The sequence below is a fragment of the Gorilla gorilla genome, chromosome 5, assembly GCF_029281585.2.
Source record: "Gorilla gorilla gorilla isolate KB3781 chromosome 5, NHGRI_mGorGor1-v2.1_pri, whole genome shotgun sequence".
Classification (NCBI taxonomy): Eukaryota; Metazoa; Chordata; class Mammalia; order Primates; family Hominidae; genus Gorilla; species Gorilla gorilla.
In genome coordinates, this window is record NC_073229.2 from 64,062,873 (window position 1) to 64,075,150 (window position 12,278).

General features: G+C 40.8%; 1 protein-coding gene and 1 long non-coding RNA gene across 6 annotated transcripts in view; one reads left to right on the plus strand and one right to left on the minus strand.

Annotated features, from left to right (window-relative positions):
* Positions 1–12,278, minus strand: part of RCAN2 (regulator of calcineurin 2) — a 273,335-nt gene that overhangs the window by 58,355 nt on the left and 202,702 nt on the right. The window lies entirely within an intron of this gene.
* LOC129534516 (uncharacterized) overlaps positions 6,971–12,278 on the plus strand; it is a 60,715-nt gene continuing 55,407 nt past the window's right edge. For both annotated transcript variants that reach the window (XR_008681131.2, XR_008681132.2), the window contains exon 1: positions 6,971–7,085. This is a non-coding gene — a long non-coding RNA (uncharacterized lncRNA). The remainder of the gene's footprint in view (positions 7,086–12,278) is intronic.

Sequence of the window (12,278 nt, forward strand, 5' to 3'; positions counted from 1 at the left end):
CTCTGGAATCCTGTTGCAAATATTTTAAAATTCCATGTACTGGATGCTCATTTTCTTATCAACTCATCCCTAAAGCTGCTGTTTCATCCAAATTCTACTCCTTAACTGCACACCTTGATCTAATATAGTCAGAGACTCTCAATCTTGGCTATGCGTTGGAACCACCTAGGCCATACCAGACAAGTTAACCAGAATCTCTTGGGTTGAAACCTGAGCAATGGTATGTTAAAAAGCTTCCCAAATGATTCTAATATGTAGCCAGGGGTTAGTTGGTTTGTTCTTACCCTTGAATAGGTACTAAATTTTTTTGGTGTAATGTGAGAATTCACATAGTTTGAAGACCTTCCCATTCTATCCATCTTGATTAAACTTGATTAATAAAAGCCAAAGCCTTGCTTGCCAGCAAGAAGAGCTGTTGATTCTCACTGTACCCCATATCCTGACAGTTTCAATTCCTCATAACCTGATGGACATTTGTGGGTACATTAGCAACCAGGCAATACCAAAAGAGTGCCCAATTGTCTCCTTCTTTTGAGATACACTAGCAGAATAGTCTTGCTCTCGAGAGGTTTGCTTTAACCTTGGCACTATTGACATTTGGGTCCAGATAATTCTTTGTTACAGTGAACTGTCCTGTGCTTTGTAGGATGTTTGGTGAGAGCCCTGGCCTCTATCCACTAAATGCCAGTAGCACCCCCCTAATTGTGACAAAGTGTTTGCAGATATTCTCAAATGTCTCCTGGGAAGGGAGGAATTGCTCCCTGTTGAGAAGCACTGCTCTGTACATTCCTGCCTCCGGATCTTTGATCAAAGTATTCTTCACACCCATCTCCATTTGTCAGTTGAATCGGGGGCAGTATGGTATATATGTGGCTATAAACATTGGCTTGGTTATCAGACCATACTGGGTTCAACTTTTTGATCTGCCACTTACTGTAGGAGAGCCTTGCTCAAGTAATTCTGCCCTTGTAACTCTCAGTCTTGTCATCTGCAAAATAGGAATAATAAGAACAGCTCCTTCATAGGATTGTTATGAGAATTAAATGAGATAATGCACAAGATGTGTCTGATGAATAGTAACTCCCCAAAAAAGGGTTGTTGAATGAGCTAGTGCATATAAAGTGATGACTTATTGTTTGGCACATGATAACTCAGTAGCTGTGAGTGGTTGTTGTTATCATCCTTATTAATGATGAAACTATGGCACAGAGTGATTCAGAGTTTTGGTCAAGATCACAGAGCAAGTTAATGGTAGAACTAGGAACAGAATCCATGCCTTAGTACTCCCAGTAAAATGCTGCCTACCCCACACAAAGCTTTGAAATACCAAGGACAATTCCAGGAAAATTGAAACTCTTGGCCAAGTTAGCTCTGAGCAGTGCCATAATATCCCAGGCTTGGCAGTAAAAGTGAGGTGATTAATCATTTTGAATTGGAGAAGTCAGAACTAAGGCCATTCAAGGGAGCATTTAAAGGTATAGAATCTCTTACCATCTCCTGAAAATATTTTTTTAAAAAATGAGAACAGAAAAGTATTAGGAATACTTTAATCTCTTGTAGCCAGGAATTGGCACACCAGAACATTGAACCTTTTCAAGATGTCAACCCTTAACAATTAAAAGGATCTTTGCTGAAAACTTAGGTGAACATAGTAAAGATGAACACTCAGATTAGAAGACCACACACACACACACACAAAAGCACACATAGCAAGGCAAATTAAACTCCCAGGAATACATAGCAGGCACCTCCAGATACCCAATAACCATGTTATAATGTAAGTAACTAAGAGGGCTTTCTCTCCCTATAAAGCTGTATTTTAAAGGGGATTCTACTGGTTCCAATGAAGCCTTGGAGAATACTGCCAAGATGCTGTAGCTTTTTGTGAAATATCAGGGTAGAGAAGATCATTCATCATAACCAGTGGGCCAGAAGCCTGTGCCATCCATTCCTTCTCCTCTTCAATAAAGAAGTTGGGTATTCATTAAACCGAAGGAGTCTTAGTAGCGTGGTTAGTGAGATGTCTCAGGGAGGTATGTGGACACACATGCATGTGCATACATGTGGGGCATGTGTGTAGGGGTGTGTGTGTGTATGTGTGGCTATTTTACTGAGGAACAGAGATGTCATCTTTTCCCTAAATCAATCATTTCCAAAGGCAATGTTAAAAATATTATCAATCAGTACAGTTCTAGAGTACGCATTAGCCATACCCCTATGGCAGAGGCCAATGCTGTGCTAGGTGTTACCTCTTTAGTTGTTGGTTGGTCAGGAGGTTCCTGGAGAAAGGGTCAGGCAGCTGAGGTTTGGGGTAGAGTGAGGGAGGGGGAGAAGAAAAGTCAGAGACACCAGGCCACAGCTACCTAGGAATGGCAGTAGGGAATTAGCTTGACATTTCAACAGGCATGCGCTGACTAATAACAGCCCTGGACATATGTCCAGTTTATGGCATCTGCCTTTATTATAGGGGTTTGCAAGACCAGCTGTCACGAGCAGAATTTCTCAAACTGTGTCTACAATTGGTCTGTGCATGAAAATACCTTGGTTTGCTCATCAGAACCACAGATTCCTGGAGTTGCCATCTGGGAATGAATGTTTTAAACAAGTTTCCCAAGTGACAATTAAGCAGCTATGGGTTTCAATCCACTCTTCAAAAAGTGTATTCAAACAATGAGAAGCTACTTGTGGTTAAGAAAGCAGGCATGACTTTAAAACAAGTGAAAAGGGAGATTTGAATTATTTAATCAGAGAAAAGGAAGGTTCACCAGTGATGTAGCAGCTTTCAAACAGTATCAATTAGCCTATAGAAAATGGGTTCCTCTGTGCTCCAGAGAGAGCTTGAAAAAGAGAACTGAGCTAAACATTTTTCTCTTATTTTGTTATTTTTCTTTTTATTTTTATTAGTGATTCCAATTTATTAATAATCAGAGATGCCATATGTTGAACAGTTACTATATGTTGGGCATTGTTCCAAAGAGATCATGCCATAAGGCATGATCTTTTTGATTTTATTAACAGACCTAAGGAAATATTAGTGCCCCCATTTTACAGATAATGAAACTAAGGCTTATAGTGGCTAGGTAATTACTTTATCCAAGGTCACACAGTTAATAAGTAGCAGTTTTTCTCTAGCATCCATTAACCACTATGCAAATCTGCCTCCCATTATCATCATTAATGGTAACTTTCTTTCACTGAGTACCACCTATACTGGAAGCACTATAAAGTCAGGGACACTTTCTGTCTTGTTCATTCCTATTTGCCCAGGGCCTAGCAAAGTCCTAAACTGCCCAATTAAAATGTTTTAATTGCATAAAAGAGAAAGTTGAGTGACACATATTTTAGAACAACTACTTCGCATTTCCCCTAATAAGCATATATTATCCAAAACAGACCACTCAAATATCCAACATACAACTTGTGTTACTGCTCTATTATTGTAGTTACTGATACCTCAAAAATAGGTCACACTGGGCTGGGCACGGTGGCTCACACCTGTAATCCCAGCACTTTGGGAGGCCGAGGCAGGCAGATCACGAGGTCAGGAGATCAAGACCATCCTGGCTAACACGGTGAAACCTCGTCTCTACTAAAAAAAAAACAAAAAATTAGCCGGCTGTGGTGGCTGGTGCCAAGATCGTGCCACTGCACTCCAGCCTGGGTGACAGAGCAAGACTCTGTCTCAAAACAAACAAACAAACAAACAAACAAAAGGTCACACTGGTCAAGAGAAAATGATGCTGTCTTAATCCTTAAATTTCTCTGAAAAGATGACCCTCTATCTTCATCTATTGAATATGTTTGTGTTCATTTCTAAATCGCACTGTGAAACCAAAGCCTGTTTTTGGACCACTGATCTAGAGCTTAGGAGGAGACGTTCATCTTTATGATTCAATGATGGCCCCATAAGTAATCTTATACTTGAAGTTATTGATGGCCAAAGTGTACAGATCAATTTGGCAGAGAACTGCTTTCAGGTCCTTCCTGGCTTTCAATGCAAATAGTTTTACACCTTTCCAAAAAGCCAATTCCAGAGGCAAAGGCAGGGTTCTGGCCCCAAGTCAAATCTGCCTTTTCCTCTAAATATTAAACGTACAACATAAAACCTCAGGATTCCAGAGTTAGGGTTATCTATTCTAAACTTTCATTCCAGAAGTAAGAAATCTTAAGCCCAGAGCACAGGTGATGCTCAAAATATTTGGAAATCTTTCTGCATGGAAACTGCCTGACCGGGGGCTGGCAGGGAGGCAATAAGCCTTTACTGACTGAATGATGGAGAAATCCAGGGAATCTCAGGAAAGGGGCTGAGTGACCAAGGCAGCACTGCAGGGCCCCTGGGTAAAGGATATTTACCAATATAAACATATTCAATCCAGGCGTGGTGGCTCACACCTATAATCCCAGTACTTTGGGAGGCTGAGGTAGGAGGATCATTTGAGCTCAGGAGTTCAAAACCAGCTTGAGCAACATAGCAAGACCCTACCTATTAAAACAACATTAGTTGGGCATGGTGGTACACAGCTGTAGTCCCAGCTACTCAGGAGGCTGAGGTGGGAGAATCACTTGAGCCCAGGAGATCGAGGTTGCAGTGGGCTGTGATTGTACCACTATACTCTAGCCTGGGCAGCAAAGACCCTGTCTCTCTCTAATTAAAAAAAAAATCCAACCGTATTTCAAGAATCTGGTACAGACATACCAATGTAAACTAATATTAGCCAGGGCCCAGAGGAAAAGTGACTTATCCCCAGGAAGTCAGTGGCAAGGACAAGAACTCTGATTTTCTGACTTCCCTCCCTAGGTATCTGTGCAGCCTTGCTCAAGATACTTTCTCTTTGTCCTCAATATTCAGGACTGCCTTGATGGTGGGTTGTCATCAACATAATCCTTTGGATATAATTTGAACACATCAGTTTCCCAAAGGCCTGGTTAACTGAGATATTAGAATACTTTCCCATTTTATTATGAGGTTTTAAAATAACTCTTTACTACTGCAATTAAATATAAGTATGAATATTACAAACTCATCACACTGATTTAAAATGAAGAGAAGCAAAATGAGCTTTCCTCGTGGTAGAAGTAGTAGAATTTTTAAGTACTGAGCAAAGTCCTACTGTGTGCTTGGATTTTTAACACTCCACAAACCTTTCCAAAGACCTAGTTGCTGAATCTAGGTGGCAGTTGGTTAGATTGCAGGTGCCAGATGGTTTAGAAAAATTGGGAAATGTGACTTGTATGAATTTTAAAAATTATATTCTGGTAAATTTGGCTTATAACATCAGAGAATACTTGATAATTTTTTTTAAATAAATGAGAAATAGCTTGAACTGTTGCCCTAAAGGATAAAGCGATAGAGTTAATGTGGGCAGAAAATTTGTACCTTCTCATTGCAAAATATGGTGAAAGGTTAAGAACTCAAATAACAATTTAGTTGAAAGGCCTTAGAGCCTAAAGGTGGCTCTTAGGTTGGAGTAAGGATATTTAGTCTCGGCAGAGTGGGCATCACTATTCCACTCTGTGACTCCAGGGATGTGGGGGTGCAATTGCAAAGCTGGTGAATGATCCAGCCCAGTGAGGCCACTCCATTGTTTCTGCTGTCCCAGAAGGGGGAGATAATGTCATGACTATCTAGAAGGGAATGACTTGCAAACATGAACTCCAAAATTGGTAAAAGGAAGAAAAATCACTAATTTTAATAAAACCCAATAGACCGGAATGTGTAGTTTGCAGGAGCTCCCCAGGTGACTCAGCTCATTTGTTAAGATTTTGGTACTGCTGCAGCAAAGGAGAAACTGACATTTGCATCATGACTATTCCTAAGTGGTCCTCAAGCTTTTCTGCTGAGGGGGGAACCTGAGACACAAGTGAGAACAGGCTGGTGCCTGAGTGAGTCACTGTGATGGAGTGCTGGCCGCATGGCATCCACAGCCTATATCATTTCAGGGCCAGCTACTCCTGGCTACTGTATTCCTGCAGCTCTGTCTCTGAAAAGCTGACACAGTTCTTTTTTCCTGTAGTTTATTTGGGAAAAGCAGTATATTACTGCAATCTTCATGAATTATGGGATATGGGAAAGTATTAAATACTCAACTGTTAAGATGCCTGTTGAGACATCCGTTCTCCATAAAAACAGCACTGATTCTTTCAACCTTCATTAATTGTTCTCTTATCTACTTCCACTGAAATCAGATTCTGTACCACACAGGTATCATTTGATTATACACTATCTATATATACCATCTATTTGTTGATCTATACATGTTTGCTTTGCTTCCTCAAATATTTATTAGTTCACTAATAATTTCAGGTCATAATTTCTTTACACCTAGAAATGCACACACACACATACCCTAAAACCTTATTGAATCTCTAGTTATGTGTGTGTATGCGTAAAATTATGCAACATGTAATGTTCACCACCATTGCACCATTAATGATAACATGTGATGATTAATCAAATGGATGTTTAAAAATATAAATCAATTTTGGGCTCCACCCTATTTCCAGAGATGGATTTTACACAATTGCTCTAGTTGATCTTATGCAAGTGGTCCAACATTACATTTTGAGAAACACTGCTCTAGGCTCTGGGCCTGGTACAGTTCTCTGGTAATGTGAGAATTACCTGGAGAGCTGTTAGCAATGGCAATTGCAAAGTCGCAAATAAAGAGGTTCTAATCGAGGGGTTCTGGGATGAGGCCCAGATGCAGGTGATACATGGGTCAGTTTGAGAAAGACCTCTCTAGTAGGTGCCCAACAAGCAGTTCTTTTTTTTTTTTTTTTTTTTTTTTTGAGACGGAGTCTGGCTCTGTCGCCCAGGCTGGAGTGCAGTGGCGCAATCTCGGCTCACTGCAAGCTCCGCCTCCCGGGTTCACGCCATTCTCCTGCCTCAGCCTCCCAAGTAGCTGGGACTACAGGCGCCCGCCACTACACCCGGCTAATTTTTTGTATTTTTAGTAGAGACGGGGTTTCACCGTGTTAGCCAGGATGGTCTCGATCTCCTGACCTCGTGATCCGCCCGCCTCGGCCTCCCAAAGTGCTGGGATTACAGGCGTGAGCCACCGCGCCCGGCCAACAAGCATTTCTTGGTAAGTTCTTCTAGTTGCTTGAAGGTAAGTACATCCTGAATTTGACTATGAAAATGTCTTCCGCACCTACTTTTCCTTTATTTCTTTTTTTGGTATTGAATCATTTTATTTTTCTACCAGATCTTTGCTATTATTGGGTATTATCTTTGAAAAGAGTTTTTATTCTTGTCTAATGTTACTGGAATCTTTTTTCAATTTTAATTTTAAGTTCTAGGGTGCATGTGTAGGATGTGCAGATTTGTTACATAGGCCTACTTTTTCTAGAGGCAGCTCAAGAGTTAGACAGACTGGACTTCTGGTTATGCCATTTACACAGATGTTAGGTAAGGAGCCCATTCTTTGGGTCACTGTTTTTGAAGCTGTAAAATGGTATATTTATGATTACCTTGCATGGTTATTGTGAGAATTAAAGATGAGCTGCATGAAGCTCCTGGCCAATAGAATATTATTAATATGTAGCAGCTGTTGTAAACAGGTATTGTAAAATTAAGTTTAGCCTAAAGTTGCCTCCTTACATATTTGAAGTGTGGCCTAAAGGTTTCTCCACGCATAGTGAACTGTAACCTAACTGAATGTATAAACAGACTATAAACTCCAGTCAGCGAGTTTGTGCCAAAGGCCTCCAACTGTTCAAACTGTTCGAATAAGGCAAACACTGACCTATACCCAATCTGGCTGTTTCTGCACCTCACTAGCATTTTCTGTTTGTCATTTTCTTTTTTCTCTCCATAAATCCTTTTTGACTACATGGCGGTGGCAATTTGCAAATTGTTCTTTGCTTCATTAAACTCTTAAATTTAATTTGTCTAAGGTTTTTCTTTTCACACTATTATATATCATACATCTCTTCTCATTCCCTAAAAGTAAGGATATAAAATTTCCCACAAATGTACTATCTTTACACAATTATGCTGATTTCTAAGGACAGATAGCAGAAATATATGAGAAAGGAGAAGTGAAAGGCATCAAATTCTGTTTTGGCCAGAATAAAGATGGACTGTCCAGGCTGGGGTGGGAGGATTGGCATGATTCTTGAGAAGGTAAAGACATGTACAGAACTTCTGGGAAGCTAGAGAATATTCCAACAGTTTCTCTCTGTGGACTGAAGAACAGACATGCCCAGGCAGTTAGAAAGAGCACTTCAAGGCCGGGAGTGGTGGCTCACGCCTGTAATCCCAGCACTTTGGGAGGCCGAGGCAGGCGGATCACCTGAGGTCAGGAGTTTGAGACGAACCTGACCAACATGGAAAAACCCCATCTCTACTAAAAATACAAAAAAGTTAGCCGGGTGTGGTGGCACATGCCCGTAATCCCAGCTACTCGGGAGGCTGAGGCAGGGGAATTGCTTGAACCTGGGAGGCGGAGGTTGCGGTGAGCCGAGATCGCGCTATTGTACTCTAGCCAGGGCAACAAGAGTGAAACTCTATCTCAAAAAAAAAAAAAAAAAAAAAAAAAAGAAAGAAAGAGCACTTCAATACCCAACCAGGCAAAGAACCCTCACTCACTGTGGTTATCTAGGAAGTGACTGGCAGAGCCTGCTATCATGCCATGGTGGAGAATGGGAAGAGGTCCTTCAGGTAGGCACAAAACTTTGCCTGAAATGGAGGCTAACAGATGAGAACACACCTAGCACACCAAGGCCTTTGACTTGTTCACAGAGTGACTCTACAGGTGGCAGGGCTGAGTGACCACACCTCTGCTGGCATTGTGGCAGAAATGGATTTTTGTTTAGCCTTTCAAAGGAGAACTTGGTCTTCACTTTCTGTTCAGTTATACAAACACTTACGTAGCCCAGTTCTGGACACTGTGCTGGGCACTTTGTGAAGGAAGATGGATCAAACAGGCCCCTGCTTGGAAGGGTTTAATGTTTACACAAACCTTCTCTTTTTCCCTCTGTGCTACCCCCCGCTTCCCAAAATACACACACGTCTTCCACTCTTAGATTACTGGTACATTTCACTAAACGAACTTCTCTGTCTTGTGATATCATTAGCAGAAGCATGACTTCCATTATGGGTCCCTTTTCATTTAACTTCATCTGATTGAATTTTAGACTCAAAACTTTTCACAGAAGTAGAATATTCATGATCTTTAAGTATACACACATTTAATAGGCTTTCATTGTCATAGATTTAACCTCTTTAGAGAAGATTCAAAGCCAAATCGTGAGGTTTTCCTCAGGGTCTGGCTTGGAGCTTCTTTTTATAGGTGTTCTGGAAAGAGTATGCGACTCCTGGAAGAGGCCGTGGGTGCTGTGAGCAAATAGCTGTTCTTAAATCTCACTTTCCTTATCTGTAAGATGGTGATAATATCAGCTTTCCTACCTCACTGGGTTAGTACACTAATTTGGAAAGTTACTCATATGAAAGTGCTGTAAATGACAAAGAATAATACAACCCGAGGATATTAATGTCTATCCTTCCCTACACCCAAACCCCCACTCTCTTTTCTTCTTGCAGGGAGGGGAGAGGGTTTTGCTCTTATTCATCCAATGAATATATTCCTGAGAGTTCTTCCGAATTAAGGACTTAAATAAGAACACAGTCAAGCCTTCAGTAGCAGACTCCCTCTTTTTGCTGTCAGAAGTTCTCATGTTGCAGCAACAGGCAGCTGGGCCAGAGAGGACCTGCACAAACGATAGAAGGCTGTTGGGAAGACCTAATAAAAACCAGTCAACTAAAATTAAACCATTAAAAGAAACAAGTAACCATAGCAGTAACTTTTGGAGAGTAGACCAGCTTTCTTGGCTCTGAGGCTTATTCTCTCATGCGGGATCCTTCCCGTTAAGGAATCCCAGGCACCAGCAAGTGAGGTGTGATGTGAATGGGAATACTGGCTTTAACTCTGGCTGGCTGCCCCAGCTGCCCATCTTTAAAGCAGATCTTGAGTTCACCCACCTTCAATATTCCCTCTATGGATCCCCTCTGAGGATTCTAATAGAGGGGAGAATCCTCAACCTATGGATGATTTGAGGCTAAACAGACTAGTAACTATTGTTTCCCCTCCTATCTAAACATACTCAAAAAGTTATCTGCATTTCTGAAGAAATAGAGAAGCAGAAATGAGGAGTGAAGGAAAGTTTCTCAAAATCCTGATCCTGTTATTTATTCCTCCATTTCCTCTTTCATCCCCGAAGTATAACTTTTGGCCTAGGAAGGCAACCTATTCCCTTGGGCAGGATGCCCTTAGCTGAGTCTCTTTCTGTATCCCAGTTCTAATGACATAGCCAAGTGATCCTCTGATTGATGCCTGTCAACTTGCTAGACTGAAAGTTCCATGAGGTCGGAAGCTGTGTCACTATATCCACAGTGCCTAGCACGACACCCAGCAGGGAGCAAACTCAATAAATAAGTATGATGTAAATGCAACATCAAGCTCGGGCTAGTTAATTTCCTTCCTTCCCTTTCTGCAATTCTACAGTTTCTTAAAACACACATGTGAGACTTGCCTATTTAAAGCAGAACTATTTCTGTCATGGGGCTACATATGCGGGAAGCTGGCCATTCTGTGGGGCTGACGGGTGGCTGCAGAATGCATCAGCTATGACTGACAGAGCTAGTTTAACGGGGAGCACAGTGCAACATCTCAGATTCAAAAACTGGGTCTGATGCCAACTTCCTTCCTCTCCTACATGGACCTTCATCACTTGTCTAGTGGAGATAATAACCAACTTCACTATTTTTTCCCCCCAGGCCTGGGTCTCTGGATGAGAATACAGCCTATGGGTGAACTGCAACGAACTAGAAAGAGTATTCTTTTATTGAGGCAAAGAGTTGGGTTGTGAGAATCTTAAGTTAAGCCTAATACTGGTTGGGAAGCCCAAGAGGAAACATAAGATGTCCTTTTTATACCGTAGACCCTATGGAATGCCTAAGTAAATAAATCATCAGTTTGTTTCCAGATTCATCTGTTATAAGGAGAAAAAAGATATTTTATCTTCATGTTATTTATGTGCTAATGTAGAGAGTGGGCTGAATATGAGGACAATGGGTATCACGCAGATACTTCTTCACAGACAGTATGTAAGATGACAGCTCCTCATTCCCACCAAGCATTTAAGTTTAGGAAGAGTAGAAAAATAGTGAAATGGGGAATCATTTAAGGGCAATTTGCAAATAAAAATAAAATTCTTATAAATCTATATTAAGGTAACTAACTTTAAAAGTATCTGTGAAAGGCATTGCTAATTATGGATGACACCCTGCATCAATTCTTCCTTTGAGTAATAGGACCCTCACCTCAAGTTTTACCAGGGAACACAGCTGCTCATCTAGAGACTACATTTTCCAGCCTCCTTTGCAGTTAGGTATTACCATAGTACTAAGTTTGTGCCACCGAAATGCAAGTGGAAGTGACACCTGAAACTTCTCAATCTCCTTGTTAAAGATTGTCCTCTACTTCATGTTTTTCATTCCCCAAGGTTGGGAAATAGAGACAAGTGAAGCAGCCAACTTGGACCCACAAGTGGGACCAAGTATGGAGCATGGCAGGGCTTGCTTCCAGGATCCCTGAATGACACTGTGGGGCAAAGCTACTGACCCTCCATGGACTGCCAGCTACCTCTGAACAGTGATGCAGAAAAAAAAAATGCATCTTAGGTAAGGTGCTGCATCTGTAGGTGTCTTTCTGCAGTGACTCAGCCTGTGCCCCAATACAGGATTTTATCCATTTGGTACTCTAAGAATATGCAGGAAAAACATAGAAAATCATGAACTAATGCAAATTAGAAAATAAATCCTAATTTTGTAGGTGGAATCAACAACCGCTATATCTTGTGTATTAAACAATAAACAACATCATAAGACATGGATGAGATATTAAACGATGAGAAAAAGAGAATACAGAAAACATAATTGGGATGAAATTTGCAGGAGGCCACTTTGTCTATTCTTAGTTTATTGTTCTGTTCAGTGATAAATGGACGCCTGCAGCATTTGAACTTTATTTGAACTCTTTCTCCCTCTCTCAAAATAGTCATAGTCACCCTTATATTTTCAATGAATTATTGTTCCAGGATAATCTTAAATATCAGTAAATCATTGTGCCTAAAATCATAAAGAAAAATAAACCAAATGGAACAAAGTCTATCTTGAAAATTCAGAAAAAGCATAGAAGGAAATGAATCATTAGAACAGTATAAATATGGTGCTGTCAAGTTAATTGGTACTAGCCAAAGATATATGACTAAAACCG